Source organism: Gorilla gorilla, chromosome 9 (genome assembly GCF_029281585.2).
Source record: "Gorilla gorilla gorilla isolate KB3781 chromosome 9, NHGRI_mGorGor1-v2.1_pri, whole genome shotgun sequence".
NCBI lineage: Eukaryota > Metazoa > Chordata > Mammalia > Primates > Hominidae > Gorilla > Gorilla gorilla.
Window position 1 is genome coordinate 97895120 of NC_073233.2, and position 18015 is coordinate 97913134.

Here is an 18015-nt window from a genome sequence, read left to right on the forward strand (position 1 = left end):
ACATGGCTAGTAGGTTCACAAATCTTCATTTCATTACTATTTTTCTCTATACTTGCGTGTTATATTATAGTCTTTTACATAAATAAAATATTTTAATAAAAAATAATGATTTCTTATGCTATAGAGTGATTACATATACTAAAAGTGTAATTTAATCAGTGTCCCCACTAGTGCGCTGAGATAGTGATCCTCTCAGCCTTGGACGGCCAGGCAGGGCGTGAGACCTCTGGCTTGGAGCAGTTGCACATATTCTGCAGTGTGCTCTATGACAAACTGATGATTTCCCATGTGTGAAGCGACATGAACACATTAGACTTGATTCCCCGAAAATGCCAGATGAGAGTTTTACGATATTTGTCCATTCCCCTTGGATTTAATACTGACTTTGATTCTTCCACTTCAGAATAACCTTGTATAATTATAAATTTTGATTTTTTATTTTTAATCCACAACGAGAAAATAAAAGAAAAAATATATACACAGACAAATATATGAACACTCACATAACTGTATATACTATCCATCTTTATTTCTAATATACTAATTTTAAAATACATCAATATACCCATCATAACTCTTTCTGAGTGACATACCACACAAATTCAATATAGGTTCTCTAAGGAATCCTCTTAGGCTACTTGTTTCAAAGCCTCTGAAGCTGCCTGCACAGTGAAGGTTGCAACAAAGCTTTCTCTTCACTTCTCCCTTAGCCTTGCATGGGTCCACTTTCCTTTCAATATCAAGCAGAGCATTAGAAATTCCTGGAAATGACTCTCCTGAATACTTGCTGTGGCTGCTTGGAGCATAAATGACATACCTGTTGATAAAACAGTATACTGTTTACTAGTTGCCCAAATGATATGGAAGAGAAACACAAGGGCACTCTACAATTCTAACATTGAATATTTCTAATTTAACAGAAATTAGAACCAGCCACTTGTCAACTAAACTTCCACATTCAATCAACTCTAAAGACTAGTATGGCCAGGCGCAGTGGCTCAAGCCTGTAACCCCAGCATTTTGGGAGGCCAAGGTTGGCGGATCACGAGGTTAGGAGTTCGAGACTAGCCTGGAAAGCATGGTGAAACCCCGTCTCTACTAAAAATACAAAAAATTAGCCGGGCATGGTGGCACGTGTCTGTTGTCCCAGATGCTCGGGAGGCTGAGGCAGGAGAATTGCTTGAACCCGGCAGGCAGAGGTGACAGTGAGCTGAGATCGTGCCACGCCCTGCAATCCAGGCTGGGATACAAAGCAAGGCTCCATCCTTTAAAAAATAAATAAATAAATAAAATGAAAAAGACTAGTTTATGAAATATGTATTAATTAATAATATTTGACTTCGAACAAATAACCTAAGTGGTAAGTGGTTCGATGCTACAGCAGTAACAACGATTAAGTAACCACAGCAATCATGCTTGGTAATAAAGTATTTACTTACAATTTTTCTAATTCTTCAAGATACACTACACGCAATTGATATTAGTATTTCCCAGAGGAGGAAACTGAGGTCTGAGAAATCAAGTTGCTAAATGATTTGTCTCAAGGCACATTACAAGTAAGTGCCGATTTTTTAATATATCATAATAAATGATAGCACAACTGTGATCGTTAAAGTCCTGTTTGTGATTAGTCAACCATCTGTTGTGGTTTTTTTTGTCCTTTTTAAAAAAGCCACACTACCATGTTAGAGTACTTAACATAAAACATGAAGAAATATCAAAAACAATTTTGTAATGCTTCATATGACCACGACAGATGAATGTTTTACAGAACGGGCAAAGACATTTCATGTCATAGACCTAGAAAGGAAGGACAAACTCTGAAGTGATAAATAAGGCCAGGAGCGGTGGCTCATTACTGTAATTCCATAAATTTGGGAGGCTTAAGTGGGAGAATTGCTTGAGGCCAGGAGTTTGAGACCATCCTGGGCAACGTAGGTTACACCCTGTCTCAACAAATAAAAGTACAAATATTAGCTGGGCATTGTGGCACGTAACTGTAGTCCTAGTGATTTCGGAGGCTGAGGTGGAAAAATTGATCAAGCCCAGGAGTTTGAGGCTGCAGTGAGCTAAGATTGCACACTGAACTCCAGCTTGGGAGACAGTGTGAGAACCTGTCTCTTAAGAACAACAACAAAATAAGCTGGGGCGATGGGTAAGTTAAAAATATGCTGCCATTGGCCAACCAATCGAACTGTTTAAAACACGCTCTTACTCCCAAGCCAGACACTTTGATAATCCCTGGACAGAAAGATGGAGCCATTTCTGGCTGTCCAATGACCTAACCCCTTTCAATACATATAAGATACACCTGGGGATAGTCAATGTTTGGCAATAGTCAAGATTTAGGAATTAAAAAAACCTCTAAATATCAAAAATATGAAAAAGAACAAATAAGTATGTGTTTATTATATACCTTACATATAGAGAGATTTACTGGGTTTTGTGTATATGTAAACAAAAATACATTTAAAATAGGAAAGGGGCTAGAATTACACACACAAGAATATAACCATGATTTTATATTTTTCTGATGGAATTAGGCAGATATTTATTTTCTGCCATGGCTTTCTTGATCTTTACAGTTTCTAAAATAAACATTATTTTAAAATAAGAAACAAAAAGATACTGAAAATAAAGATATGCAAAAATTATATTACATCGTATGAGAGAATATTACATTTATCATTTACTACATATATCTTGAAATTTTCTATTGGCTTGCAAGAAATCAACTATGATATTTTTCCACAGTACAAAAAAAAAGAGGAAAAAGTGATATTATAACAGGGAATCATTTTTTCTTTTCCTACCTATAAAAACATCTATCTGGTAACCCTAAGGATCAATAAATGCTCATTACAGAAACATTGGTTGATTATTCATGATTCTCAATAATATTGGAATGAGAAATAAAATGAATATAGTTATAACTTCATGAAAATGTATTTCTATACACAAAATAAAAATTTCAGAACAAAACTGAACTTAATCAGTCAGCTCTGGGGACTGGTTCCAGGACACTGATTGATATCAAAATTTGTGCATACTCAAGTCCTGCAGAAAAGACACATATACATGAAAAGTAGGACCCCTCTTCTGTGGAGTTAACAAGCTGAATGTGAAAAAACCACTAAACAAATCAAATTGATTTATCAGAATAATAATCCAGATTTTAGTATAAATTATTTAATATTTCATCCTTTCAAGTGATTTTCCGAATAATATAAGTACAGCATTCTCAGAGTCTGAAAAGACTTTCTGGATTACCTTGCTCTGCCTCAGTGAGGAAAGGTAGCTGCCTACGTGGAATCTGAAGCCACATCTGACCTCCCTTGGGTTAACTGGCCATAATATAACTCACCACATGCTTAACGCCCTTTGACATCCTGGTCTTCATATTGTTAAGACAATGAAGTAGGCAATAATAGAAGACAAAATATTTCTGAAAAACATGGCTAAGAGTCCCAGTGGGACGTAACAGTTTTGCTTTATTTTGTTTTGTTTTTTGGAAAAACATTCATAATTTTCTTACTTTACATTTTTCATTAGTTCTTTTTGGCCACATCTGAGGTTCTCAGAGTCGAGATCATGTAATGAGTATCATTCTGTGAAAAGAGAAGTTCTAACATATGAAAGCTAAAGGAAAAATTATTGTTGAGGTTCGTTCCATAGAAATAAATTTACTCACTTAAAAGCCTTTTTTCTGGATTTATGTCCTTCCTACTTTGTGATATTTTTAACAAAATCATTTTCTGTATGCAATACTAATATTTAAAAAGATAAGTTTGAAAAAAATAATTTGGCAAAATAAAGTTTACCATCTTTAAAAATAAAAAGTTGGCCCTCTATATACATGGGGTTCTTTCCTTCAGTAATGTATTTTATTATGTTTTCTTAAGACATGGAATTTATTTGCCATGTTGTCCAGGCTAGTCTGGAAATCCTGACCTCAGGTGATCCACCCACTTTGGCCTCCCAAAGTGCTGGGATTACAGGTGTGAGCCACCTCACCCAACAAGAATAACAACTTTCTAAAGAAGTCAATTTTTTCTCTCTCTCTCACTACAGGATTTGGGAGACATGGTGGCAAGGTATGTTATTGGCCATCAGTGCAAGCTGGAGCACAAGGCATGCTATGAAAAACATCAAGCTGTTTCCAACAAAGTGAAAACATAATTTACTAACACCATAATGTGTCAGTGTGATCGTGTGTGTACTCATGTGTTTGTGTTGTATATTGAATGTTACCTATGCCTTTTATCAGACATTAACCTTTTCTTACTTTTCCAAGTGACTCAGGGGGTTATGTTTTGAAGAGTTCAATGCAGAAGTTGCTAGAATACAATTGCCTTTTTTTAGGATTCAGAATCATAATTAGAGATCAACTATTTGGCGGCAGATAGGGAGAGAGGCATTTATCTTTCAGTGGCAGTAGGTTAGAAACGGAGTGAAGAGTTAGAAAGATTCCCTAAGAGCCACAAACCCATCCTAGGATTGTGGAGGTACATTACAATATCAGAAGTGGGTTTGAATGAAGCATTTTCTGTTGGAATCTATTTCTTAAACACAGACATCAGAAACTTAACCAACTCAACCTACTTCCTTGCAGGAGTGAGTCCGTGCTGCTGCACATGCCCCAGCCTGTGAATCCAGAGCTCACTACAGGGCCCATCACTGTACTGGTGGATAGGTTCAACTGCTTTCTGGGTGAGTGTCATCCTCCTGGTGGGATCCACATGCAATGCCTTCAATTCTGGTTTTCTATGGGCAGCCTTCCCAGTGTAACGATCTTTCATCTAGAAGAAAATAGTCTGTGAATAGGTATTTATATTTATAGTTTCACTATCATCAAACAGACAAAACTAAAAAAAAGATGGTGGAATCAGCCATATAGCAAATTTATTAGAAAAGTAAAACATGCAGAAGGGCTCTTTAGGATGTAGAACCATTCATGTATGGTTCAACCGTGATACAATTTCATGTAAACAATTATTACATGAAGTATACAGAACTGAATTAATTCAGGACATTTCAATTTCAAATTCAGTGCAGTTAATGACTGATTTGAGTGACAGTGTTTTTTTAAATACATTTCAGGTGAAGTTTCATAGCATTTATAATTTTAATCATGTGCATTTGAATCAACTAAAGCATACACGAGTAACTTATATAACAATGCAAAAACTGAGAATCTGTGAACAGTAGGAATGTGATTTGTTGGTTGATGAGGCCTTAGATAGAACTCCAGGATAGATCATGATAAATCCAGCAAATAAGAGAAGTCTGTGCCTGAATCTGGCATGAAAGTCAGATAATTCTTGCAAGGAAGCTGCACTTTTCAGAAGGCAGATTCAGATTTTCTCTTTAAGTATGAATTGACTAGTTTAAGTGGCAGATTATAATATTTCTGGCAAAGTGATAACTTTTTTATTTGGGTCTAAGGATGGCTCCCCACCTCATCTCCTGTCCCCAGCCTCCTGCTCTGCCCTGACAGAGAAGAGACAATGAAGGTTAATTTTATTGCTGTGGACTTGGCTGCAGTGCAAGAGGTTCCAGTTTTTCAGTTGTTATGAAAGGTCGCTAACTAGACATAGACATGACCTTCCTCCCCTTTATAATTTTTGAGTTTACAGAAATTGTGATCATTGAAGTTGAGCCATTTACTTGTGCAGATATCCTAACACCCTTTGATTCCAACATTTTTCCAGACAGAAGTTTCTTTCTAATCTTGACCTGTGCTTTCTAGTGAGAATCTCTTTCTTATCTGAACGTAAGAATTTATAAACTGCTTTTCACTGGAACATTCTCTTTTTTCTACAGTGGAAATTTCCTTCACTTGGGTAGTAACCAATTACAATATCAGGCTGTTTGAGGATGTGAGAAGTTTGATGTTGAGATGTGAATCTTTGCATTCTGACAGATCTGACTATTTTATTGCATGGGGAGACTGGGTCTTCTCCTCTGGCAAACACTACTGGGAGCTGGATGTGGACAACTCTTGGGACTGGGCTCTGGGAGTCTGTAAGGACTCCTGGATAAGGAAGAATAGCACAATGGTTAAATCTAAGGATATATTTCTTCTTTTATGTGCCTGCTGTCCTGACCCGTATTTCCAGGGATAACCTGGCATACGTAGACACTATGTAAAGCCCACATCCATTAGAAGTTTATAACACTATGTTTTCATGTGACTGTTTTCTTGTTCCTGCAGTGCATATATCCTGGGATAATAAAATAACCACTTGGTACATTCCCCTTGTTTGAAGTTCTGAGACAGCTACTGTTTGGTTCTGATGATCTCAACATTGCCCCAACTCCAACAAAATCTAAGTGTTTACTTGATGGCGAGCCCTGCCATTCACTTTTGGAAGATATTACTGAGAGGTGGACGTTGGGCAGTGCTGGAGTTCCAGCTGTTGGATTTTGGAAAGTTTCTTAGACAATGAGAAATGACATGCCGGTTAACTCCAAGAAATTTTTTCTACTTTTTTGTATCAAGAAGGCTACTGGTGTCATCTCAAGACCTCTTCCCCACTATTATCTCAGTATACAGAAAGGCCTCTAGGCCAGATGGGGGTGTTTCTAGATTATGAATGTGGCATGGTAAGCTTTGTTAATGTGGCCAACAGTTTTCTCATCTGTAGCCTCTCTGGTTCTTTCCCTTACCCTCTTACAACTTTGCTTTGTTTTGCTTTGCTTTGCACTCACAGAATCAGAGATAGGTCAGTAACATGACTAAAGGTATCAGAAACACCAGCTTCTGAGAATGCTAACTACTGACTACTTGACATTCTTTATCTTTTTCTATGAAACTTTGTACCATTTTTAAAAGGGTGGAGGTATACATTTGTTTTGATTTTCATTAAACTACTCTCTCTTAGAATACTGCGCATGTCTTCTCTTATATGCTGTTATCTTTTCTTTCCCTTGATTTCCAAGCCAGCCCAGGTATATGAATACCTGAGTGTGTTTATCCAAACTGATGGGTTAATGCAAGAGCACAGGTTTCTTCCCCCTGAACTGGAATTTTCTTTTCTCTGTTCCACATCTGCTAAGTCCCATTTCATCAAGTGTAAGTTCCAACATTTCTTCAGGGAATTCTTTCTTTAGCTCCTGGACTAGATTAGGCTATTTGTTTTAAAGACTCAGAAAGCCTTATACTTTTCTTTGTAAAACTCACAGTGTAATAGTAGGCATCTTTTCTGCTTCTCAAATTACAAGAAAAGAATTGTGTTTGTACTACACACAGGTATATTCCAAGAAAGTACACAATGCTTAAAATATAACTGATATTCATTAATTGTCTGTTTGAATAAAAGAATAAATGCACAAAATAATTATAAAAACATATGATGCAACTGTTTAAAAGGCTACCAAATTTACCCCTGTATTCCTACTGATTTTGGCCACTGAATGTAACCAAAATCAACAGGGATACTGAGAAATATTATTTAATAAAGTTATAAATTGGACTGCTTATCAAATTGATAGGCTCAGTCAATTTTCTTTAGCTCAAGAACAAACTATCAATGGACACAGATCTTAAGAGAGTGACAATGATACAGATAAAAAGACTGAAAACCTGTAAGACTTTAGTAATTTCACCGATGGCATCCTGCAGACAGTTACCTGGGAACAGGTCATTACCAGAATAGAAAGTCAGACTCACTTTTTGCTTCAGAAAACACAGAACACTCAGAAGCCTCATTACATTTTAATAAAACTCCAAATTTATTTAGGTCTTTGAAGTTTTTAAAATACATGTGCATTAAAATATCCTTATTATCAGAAATACCTATATTTCGATCATGTTAATTTTGTATGAAGCCTTTCCTTAAGTATCGACTGGAAATTGGTTCCAGGACTCCCCACAGATACCAAAATCCTTGGATGCTAATAATCCTCAGATGTCCTTACATAAGATGGGGAAGTATTTACATGTAGCCTAAGCACATCCTCCAATGTACTTTAATTATCTCTAGATTACTTAAAATACTTAATGCAATGTAAATGCATTGAGTGTAAGTAGTTGTTACACTGTATTATTTAGGGAATAATGACAAGCAAAAAAAGTCTGCACATGTTCAGTGAAAATGTAATCATTCAATTTTTTTCCTGAAATTTTTTAATCCATGATGAGTTGAATCCATGGGTGAAGAACCCATTTATATGGAGGTCCAACTGTATATCAAATATCATATTTAGTTGCATATTTTCTAGTATGTAATTTAATTACTGGCAGTATGGCACACAACAAACATATCAAAAGTTTCTGATATGTGTTTTTTGAATTTATTTAAAGCAATCCGGGAAAGCCTCCTTTAATGAGGATTGCTGAGAACAAAGTCTAAAAAAGGCTGACTCCATTTATAAGGAGTAACTCTGATCCAAAAGTTTAATGACAGATGGGTTGCATAATGGGTTATTTCAATGATAGGAGTAATGCAAACATACAATTCTGTAGTCATTTATATTTTAATAACATTATACTGTTTTAACCATCCTCATCTTGTATATAATCTCATTGTATATTAGAATACTACTATTAGAGCAATAAAGAAGAATGGGTAAATACGGTCAGCTTTTTGCTTTTGTTTTGTTTTGTTTTTGAGACAGGCTTTCACTCTGTCGCCCAGGTTGGAGTGCACTGGTGAGATCACGGCTCACTGCAGCCTAGACCTCCCCAGATCAAGCAATCCTCCAACCTCAGCCTCCCAAATAGCTGGACTACAGGCTGAACTGTCATGCCCGAGTAATTTTGTTCTTGCTGTTGTTGGACAGAGAGGGTCTCACCCTGTTGCCCAGGCTTCTCTCAAGCTCCTAGCTCAAGTCATCCTCCCACCTCAGCCTCTAACAGTGCTGGGACTATAGGCATAAGCCACTATGCCAGGCCTAAATACAGCCAATTCAACTGAAGTTTAAATTATTTGTGTTTCACTCTCTTTCATTATAAGAATAATCTGTGTCTTAAAATGTGTTCTTGAACATGAATTACTTTATGATTGCCCCTTCATAAGAATAGTTCTTAATGTTTAAGAATAATTCACAAAAATATGAAAATTCCTTCATAAAGAATGACTTGAATTAATAGAAGGAATACTAGATACAGGCAGTGGATAATCAAATTTTAAGTGAATTATCTTATTCTGTCCTACAATTGTAAGAGAAAGTGATCCTCCCACCTCAGCCTCTCAAAGTACTGGGAATTATAGGCATGAGCCACCATGCCTGGCGTAAATATGGCCAATAATTTAAACTTCAGTTTAATTGGCTGTTCTTATAAGTTTTTGAGAGAAATATGTTTCTCTTATAATTGTGAGGACTGGATGAGATAATGCACATACAACCTCCACTGATAGGGTAGAATCTCCACCCCGGAACAGCAGGTCTAGGGTTGCTATGCCCAAGTTTCCCACTGGCTGTATCTTCCGTCCCTCAAGGGATAAGACAAAACACCGGGAGACACCATCCCCCTACCTACCCCAGCACAGACTTGCAGAGCGTGTGTGAGTGCTAGAGAAGCTCCTGTCAACTCCTTTGCAGTGACGCAGAGATTCATCTAGGAGGACTGACAGGCTGTAAAAACTGAGAGCTTTGCTCAATGCCTCACGGTAATGATTGATTTTGAATCGGTCATGAAGAGGTACATTCCCAAGGGCATTGTCAAAAACAATGGAGACCTTGGTTGGGAACATTAAAGAGGAGCTTGGAATCTTTAGCATGCTTTGTAGCAAGAAATAAACTTCTGAGAGCCAGCCAGAAGTTTACCAGAGAAAACCAGGCAAAGAGAAAGCCAAGAAAAAGTGTCTTAGGATCTCTAATTTCTGGAGATCTGGAAGGCTGTGTATCTGTGCTAGCCTGCACCCGCTCAAGAGCATCAAGATGGAATGCAGACAAATTTGTAAGCACTCCCCAAGCTAACCACTGATTCATCAATAAAGAGCCTTTAGCCCTACTGGCTGAAGAGCTAAAGCACAAATTCTGAGTGAACACTGGGTGAACAATAAATTATTCTGTTCCAGGGAGTGATTCCTAGAAGCTAGACTTAAAAATAAAATCACAGTCATCTCCGGTGATCTGGAAGATTGACCATGCACTGTCATTGCAGTAACCAGAGAGAGGATCTCTGAGCTGTTAGTCCACTGAATGTGGGACATAATTGTCAACTTCCTGATCTGTGAAAACAGTCTCCAAGCCACACACACATTGAATGGTAAAGGATAAAAATCTAACTAACTAGGAAGGCTTAGCCACAACTTTCGAAATACAGATTTAGGTAGAAATAGAGATAAATAGATACAAAGATTGCTGAGTTTCATGTTTAGCTGAATTCATAGTAAACATTTATCATCATGAATATGTTCATCTCAGAAGCCAAAAGCATACCTACTCTCAGATGAAGGTTGCATATATATATACATATATATGTGTGTGCATATATATAATATATATATATTTCAAAGCAGTCATTCATATGTATATTTTTCAATTAGTAAGCTAATTTTCCAAGCACTATTTTTCATATATATATATAGTCCCAGCACTTTTAGAGGCTGAGGTGGGACGATCACTTCAGCCAGGATTTGGAGAGAAGCCTGGGCAATAGGGTGAGACCCTCTCTCTCCAACAACAGCAACAACAAAATTACTCAGGCATGACAGTTCAGCCTGTATCCAGCTATTTGGGAGGCTGAGGTTGGAGGACTGCTTGATCTGGGGAGGTCGACCCTGCAGTGAGGCGTGATCTTACCACTGCACTCCAACCTGGGCGACCGAGTGAGAGCCTGTCTCAAAAACAAAACTAAACAAAACAAAAACAAAAAGCTGACTCTATTTATCCATTCTTCCTTATTGCTCTAATAGCTGTATTCTAATATACAGTGAGATTGTATACAAGATGAGGATGGTTAAAAGAGTATAATGCTATTAAAATATAAATGACTATAGAATTGTTATGTTTCCATTACCCTTGTCTTTGGAATACGGATCCTGTCACCTTAGTAGTCAGCATAGTACCCAATAGGTAGTTTTTAAAAAATATATCATAATCATTTATTAATGTGGAGAAGATCCTTCCAAAGACAGCTCCAATGTCCTTGTCACACAGAGGCAGCAGTGGTCAGGAGCTCTGCTGACCAATGCTTTTGGTGCCTGTTTAAAAGGAAGACATTCTGGAAAGAAAAAGTCAGGAAAATTCATAAAATAAACAACAAGAACAACAAACACCTTTTCTTCCAGAATAAGTATTTTCTGACACTCACACCTTCAGGCTGTTGCCTCTGTTGGAAGTGAGAGAATGACTAGTTTCTGGCAGTGTGACACCATGAGCATGCTCCTAGGCTAATAGAGCAGACGGAAGAGCTCCCTCCAAGAGAGGCTCCCTGCAGCCCTCCCCTTTTTTCTTCTGAAAATGTGTGTCTTTCTTTTCAAGCCACGACTTAAAGTCTTATTTTGTTCCTACTCTTAGAAACAGTCAAAAAGAGCCCCATACCGTACCGGCCATTTTATGAATCAATGTAATTTTAACGCAGAGGGATAGTAAAGCGTTATTTGTCTCTCTGGCCTTGGTTCCTTTTCCGCATACTGCAATCATTCAACTACATCTTACACTCTACCATGTCCACGACACTGCTTATGACTAGTGACTAGAAGACTGAACATCATTTGTGCCGGTGGGCAGATAGGGAGAATGTTGTCTGGTCACATTACCACTTTAGTGGAAGGCACTCTTTTAAAATTCATCAGCCAGGTCTGCTATTATAAACACTGGGTCAAAACCGTGGTTGACTTCAAAGTGTTCTCAGAAAGTTTGATAATACACTATTAAAAGACAGTTTTCCATCTGAAAACCTGACTGGTGGCAACCTTCAATTGGCCCCTGCATTTCCTCTGAGCTGGAGCAGCCAAGAGATGGAATCGTTTGCATGAGGAGTTCTTACTGCCACTACAGTTGTTAGAAAATATGGAATGATCCCTCTGCCCTCCAGGTGATTGAAAGCTATGCGAAACAAGGTTGTTTCTTACTGAGCGCAAGGAAGCAATGGGTAAGAAAACTTTTAAGGCATAAATAATACAAAAGGGCACACATTTTTAGGACACATTCACATGACATTATACTGCAAAAAAAATAAAGAATGATTTTCTCTGATTTGAATTAAGATCCTTCACACAGTTCACTCCCAGGCCTGTTTTGTGCAGTTGGTTACAGGCTTGAAGTCAGAAGATGACTGGTTGTTTGCACATCCTCCGGTTTCCTGGGGCTGCTGGAGGACCCCTGAGGGGCTGACCAAAGGAACACCAGGCGGAGGCCATGTTGTCTTTTCAGCACCGTCCTCTGAGATAGGTGGCAAAATAAGAGGATTCCAATGTAAATTGTTGCTGTCTGTTTCTGAATAGACACAGCTGTCTCCTCTGCTGAACTCTTCTGGATTTTCTATGCGATCACAGCTGACATCGTTTCTATTATCCTGACAGCACTTTTTTCCTCCTCTGTAATAACACACTTTGTGGATGAACCAAAATCACCAAAAACTGCCACGGATACTGTTACAGGGCCACTCAAAATAATACCAACGCTATTGTTGGCAAGGGATTGGTAGAAACCCAAAAGAGAGGAGTTAAGAGAAAGAATTGTCAAAGTCCCCTGATGAATCTGTATATGTTCCATGTTTCTATCCTACTTTTTTCCATTATGCAACCATGAGCTATGAGTGGTCACAGGTTTGGCAGAACAATGTAGTTCTGCAGGTCCACCATGTTTCTGGACAGTAGAGAGTGGCTCAGAAGTAAAATAAGGCACCAAGTCTGAACTCATGGAAGAGCAGAGAATCATGACAGTAACATACAGCAGTGTCCATATGGGTCCAAGATTCACATGCAGAGTGCCAGATTACAGAAGCAGGCAAGGCAGGCTTCCAGAGCAAAACCCAGGCCTTGGTTCACTTTCCAAGGTACTACAATTCAGGGTAATCAGACGCATTCCTTAACATTGACTCCTTCCTGCTTACTAAAGACTTTGATCAGTCTTCATACTGTCCATAGGGAGTCTCCAAAACTCAGAGTAACTAGTTGGCTTACATCTTCAGGGATTCAAGTCTGCAAGGTGTATATGATTGTGCTTCGGGGGGAAAGCAGAGAAGCCACTTTCTGTACTTACAACGGAGTTCACTTCAGTGCTATAAACATCACCGCAGCCCTGCTTGTAATAAAGTCCAGACTAGCAATCTGCCTTTGGGTTGAGCTGTTCTCCTACAAGGTAAGCTGTTAAGTCATGCCTTGATTTTAGATCTCTCGGCCGAGCAGGCTAAGCATCCGGAGTTCCTGTGGGGCAGCCGGCTGGGAAAGCCACCCTCAGGTCCTTCCCTCCGACGCCACGGCGGCTACTATGGAAGCGGCTATGGTGGCAGCGGCTGCGATCCGAAGGGGCCCCTCCATGCACTACGCAGGGCAGAGGAGGGCGCGGTGTCTTGCAGGCCAGGACGCAGGCGCTGGGTAGGTCAGGCGGGCGCTGGGTCCTGGTTCTTCTGGCACCTTGACTCTGGAGCCGGGCATCAGGGCTCTGGATTGGGGACCTGGGGCGCGCCCCCGCGGCAGCGCTCCTCCAGGCGGAGGGGAGTGGACATGTAACCGGGCGCGTTCAGGGCTGCCCGGAGCATGCCAGGAGCAAGAGGAGGGATCCTGTGAGAGACAAGCGAGGCCGGCTGTAGAGGCCGCCTCCAATAAGTAGCTTTTTAAACCCATCCCTCTCCCTCCACTCACAAGTAGACCACAGAGTCTATTTTGCCCACACTGATGTCTCTGTGTGTTCAATGCTTAGCTCCCAATTATAAGTGAGAACATAACAGCATTTAATTTTCTGATCCTGCATTAATTTGCTCAGGATTACAACCTCCAGCTCCATTCCCACTGCTGTAAGAGAGTTGGTGTGCCCAGAGTAAAGTCCTCCATGTAAGCTCCCATTCACAATTACACTGACTCCATTGAGAACCTTATGGTGAAGGTGGGAACAGCCACTGCTGAGACCACCATGGCTGAGTAAACTTCCATGAACACTTCCATTTATCTCATTTGCTCCTGAGAGAGTGGTGTATTACATCATCTGCCCATTAATATCTGATCCTTGATAGAGGTATCCTGGAGGGTCATATTTCTGTATGATATTCTGCTGGCGATTCTTCTGCAGGCACATTTCAATGAAAACCATAAGAATGAGGCCCAAGATACCCAGCATACAGCCAAGGATCAGATAGAACAGGTCACTGCTTCTGTCAGGGCTGGTTGCTGGCCTCACATTTCCTTCACTTCCTGAGGAATTCAGACGGGTACTCAAGCCTTTTGGATACTCAGAAGCTCCAGGAATACATTTTACTTTAGTCTCGCAGATCATCATACTGCTAAACTCACTTTCTTCTCCTTCACTGAAGCACTGCATTTTAATGCCATAGGAAGTTTCTGACAGCAGATGGCCAATCATGTGCCACTCCTTTGAACCTTCTGTAACATCCCTCTTATAAACATTGTCATTGTCATTATCTGTGGGTCGGTAATAGATATAAAAGAATGGAAGAGTTATTGTTATTTCACGGAATGTATGTCCACTTTAGCACAATCTGAGTAACGCTGACAGCCTCTGTGTATACAATGTGAGGTCCATTATTGGACAGTTGGAAAAAAGTTTGGGGAACTCAGTCACCTGATAAGGATGAGACGCTGAACTCTGAAAACTCTCTTCATAATGGTTGATAGCAACGACCCTAAATTTGTATGTTGAACCTGGTTCTATACTACAAACTTCCACAGAAATTTTGGAAGGAAGGATATCTTCAGCTGCCACCAGCCAGTCACTGGTCCTCATCCATTTATATTTGACCTTGAAGGCAGGGATTGAAGAATTCCCATCTGCCCAAGGAATTCAAGTGACATAGACCAACCTCTCTGACGCAGTGGAGATAATCAGGTGATCTGGTGCCTCTGGAGCACCACTGTGCCTAGATGAATCTGTAAGCACCACTCCAAAATTGTTGTTTGAAGCTTCTGAAACAACAGGATACTCGGGGGTGCCTGTGGGTTGAGAGGATGCCCGGGTGTTTTTTGATGATGCTGTTTTTTCTTTGCTGGTTCAGAAGGTAAGCATGGCAGGTGGGTTTTCACCTGCAGCACTTCTTGCTACCATCAAGAGTTCATAAAGACTAGATGGCTCTATTTCAGCTAAATGAAGCTCACTTTCACCTCCTGGGATTCAAACCCTGTGCCAACTTCCCACCACACCAACTTCATACTCCAGATTTTGATACTTCACAAAATAGGCATTGATGGGCAGTCCACTTTCCTTGCCTGCCCTCCACACCAGGTTGTATGTATCTGCTATGGGTGTCTGTAGGGTTTCAATTTGATGGGGATCTCAGGAACAGAGATGCCACCAGCATTTTTCTCTGATGGTGATTCCACTGCACTGGGATGTACTTTCTCTGGAAATGAGCTGAATAATTCACTGTCTGAACCATCTCTTATTTTTTTCATTATTCTGAGTAACATCAAAAAGTGTGACTGTTTCTGCTTTTGTTTGTTTCAAAAGGAACAACCATGAGAGGTGGTTCTGCCTGCATGGTACCATATTCATTTGTAGCTTCACAGATGTATTTCTCCACATGCTCCTGCATCACAGCCTGAGTATGGAGAGAGCTCAAGCCAGCTTGGGACATGATGAAATAGACAGGCTCTAGGTCCAAGATTCCAGGTCTTGATAAGTGTGACTTTTGGGATTTAGATCTAAGGACTTAAGACAGATGGCTGGTTATCAATCCGTGGATGTCATACCAACAAATGACCGGACCCAGCAGCCTGGTAGCATTGTAGGACAGAGTAAACAAAGTCTCCATCTACCACTTTTATGCTTGCTGGTGCCGTAATTATAACTTGCTTGAATCCATTGCCTTTTTCTATTTCAAGTCTTCCAGTAGACTGCATAAATCCAGGCTCATTATCTGCTAAACACTGATGTAGCCTAGTATCTTGCATAATAACCCCACTGAATTTCAGTCAATTTCCTGCAGTTCAATGTCTTGAGGAAGGATGATTAGGCTGTGCATTATGAAACCAGTTATGGTTGGCAGCTGGGTTCCTACAAACATCAGAGATAAAGTGTACTGTGGAAAATAGAGACACTATCTGATCCTGTAGTCCCTTAGAGTAGGAGCATGTTCAAGTACATTAACCATGTATGCCACATATTTTACATCTCCAGAGTTGCTTCCCACCATGCAGGAATCGTTTCCAGAGTCCACTGGGTCAATGCTGTCCGTGGCAAGATGAGAACACAACCTTCTCCAGTTGCTTCCCGGGGCAATATCCTGCCTGTTCTTTAGCCAACACACTTGAGGAGCCAGGACCCCACTAAACACACACTCCAAAGTTACAGGGCTATGTGAATGAACAGCTAATACCTGCGAACGAGCAGGGGAAGAATGCCAAAATCGTCTAAAGAAAGGTCACTCACAAGGAGCTTTTGGCCAAAGGGTTCAACTTTTAATTCATGTGTGGCCGGATTATAAGCTGCACATTTGTGTGATCCCTTGTCCTCTGAGGATACATTCAAAATCTAAAGATGTTCTTGTGGAGGGATTAAGTAATTCTTTGTGGAGTGCTTCAGCCACTTCCCCTGGATTTTAGCGCACACCTCAGCTTTGGGGTTACTCTCTGTTACCCTGCAGCCAATGAAACCAGCACCTTTATTATTTTGCTGTAATAAAATGCTTTGTGGATGAATCAAAATCACCAAGAACTGCTGTGGATACTGTTACAGGGCCACTTACAACAACACTGACCTATTGTTGAGAATGCATTGGTAGTAACCCAAAAGGGAGGAGTTAAGAGAAAAGAATTGTCAAAGTCCCCTGATGAATCTTAATATATTCCATGTTTCTATTCTATTTTTTCCATTATGTGACCATGAGATGTGAGTGGTCACAGGTTTAGCAGAACAATATAGTTCTACAGGTCCACTAAGTTTCTGGATGGCAGAGGGTAGCTCAAAAGTGAAATAAGGTGCCATGTCTGAACTCCCAAAAGAGCAGAGAATCGTAAGAGTAACAGACGGTGGTGTCCATAACGGGCCAAGATCTGGATGCAGAGCGCCAGATTACAGAAGCAGGCAGGACAGGCTTCCAGAGCAAAACCCAAGCCTTGGTTCATTTTCCAAAATACTGTAGTCCAGGGTAAGCAAACACATTCTTTAACCTTGACTCCTTCCTGCTTACTGAAGACTTTGATCAGGGACAGTCTTCATACTGTCCACAGGATGTCTCCCAAAATGAGAGTAACAGCTGACTTACATCTTCAGTGATTCAAGTCTGCAAGGTGAATACACTTGTGCTTGGGACGGAAAGCAGAGAAGCCACTTTCTGTCCTTAGGGTGGAACTCACTTCAGTGCTAAAAGCACATCATAGCAGTTCTGCTTGCAATAAAGTCCAAACTAACAATCTGCCTTTGGGTTGAGCTTTTCTCTTACAAAATAAGCTGTTAAGTCATGCCTTAAGTTTAGGTCTCTCCACGGCGCGGGCTAAGCATCTAGAGCTCCTGTGTGGCAGCCAGCTGGGAAAGCCACCCCTGTGTCATGCCCTCCGGCGTGAGGCAGCGGCTGTGGTGGCAGCTGTGATCTGAAGGGGCCCCTTCAGGCCCGGCACAGGGCAGAGGAGGGTGTGGTGCCTCGCACGCCAGGGCAGAGGCTCTGGGTTGGGCGAGCGGGCCGCGAGGTCCCAGGTCTCCTTGCACTGTGTGACCTCAACTGGGAACCAGGGCTCAAGGGTGGGTAACTGGGTTGGGGGTGGGGTGCGGAGTGACAGGATCCATCCCTGTGGCAATGCTACTCTAAATGGAGGCCTACCTACAGGTAACCAGGTCGTCACAAGGCCCAACAGGAGCAGGAGAAGAGCAGGAGGAGGAGCGATCCCAGAGACAGACAGGCAAGGCAGGCTGTAGAGACCGCCCCCAGTCGGTATTTTTTCAACCCATCCC

General features: G+C 40.6%; 1 pseudogene; it reads right to left on the reverse strand.

The window, feature by feature from the left end:
* Positions 1 to 263: 263 nt before the first annotated feature.
* On the reverse strand, positions 264 to 17139 carry LOC115936247 (cell adhesion molecule-related/down-regulated by oncogenes-like; annotated as a pseudogene).
* Between the last annotated feature and the right edge of the window lie 876 nt (positions 17140 to 18015).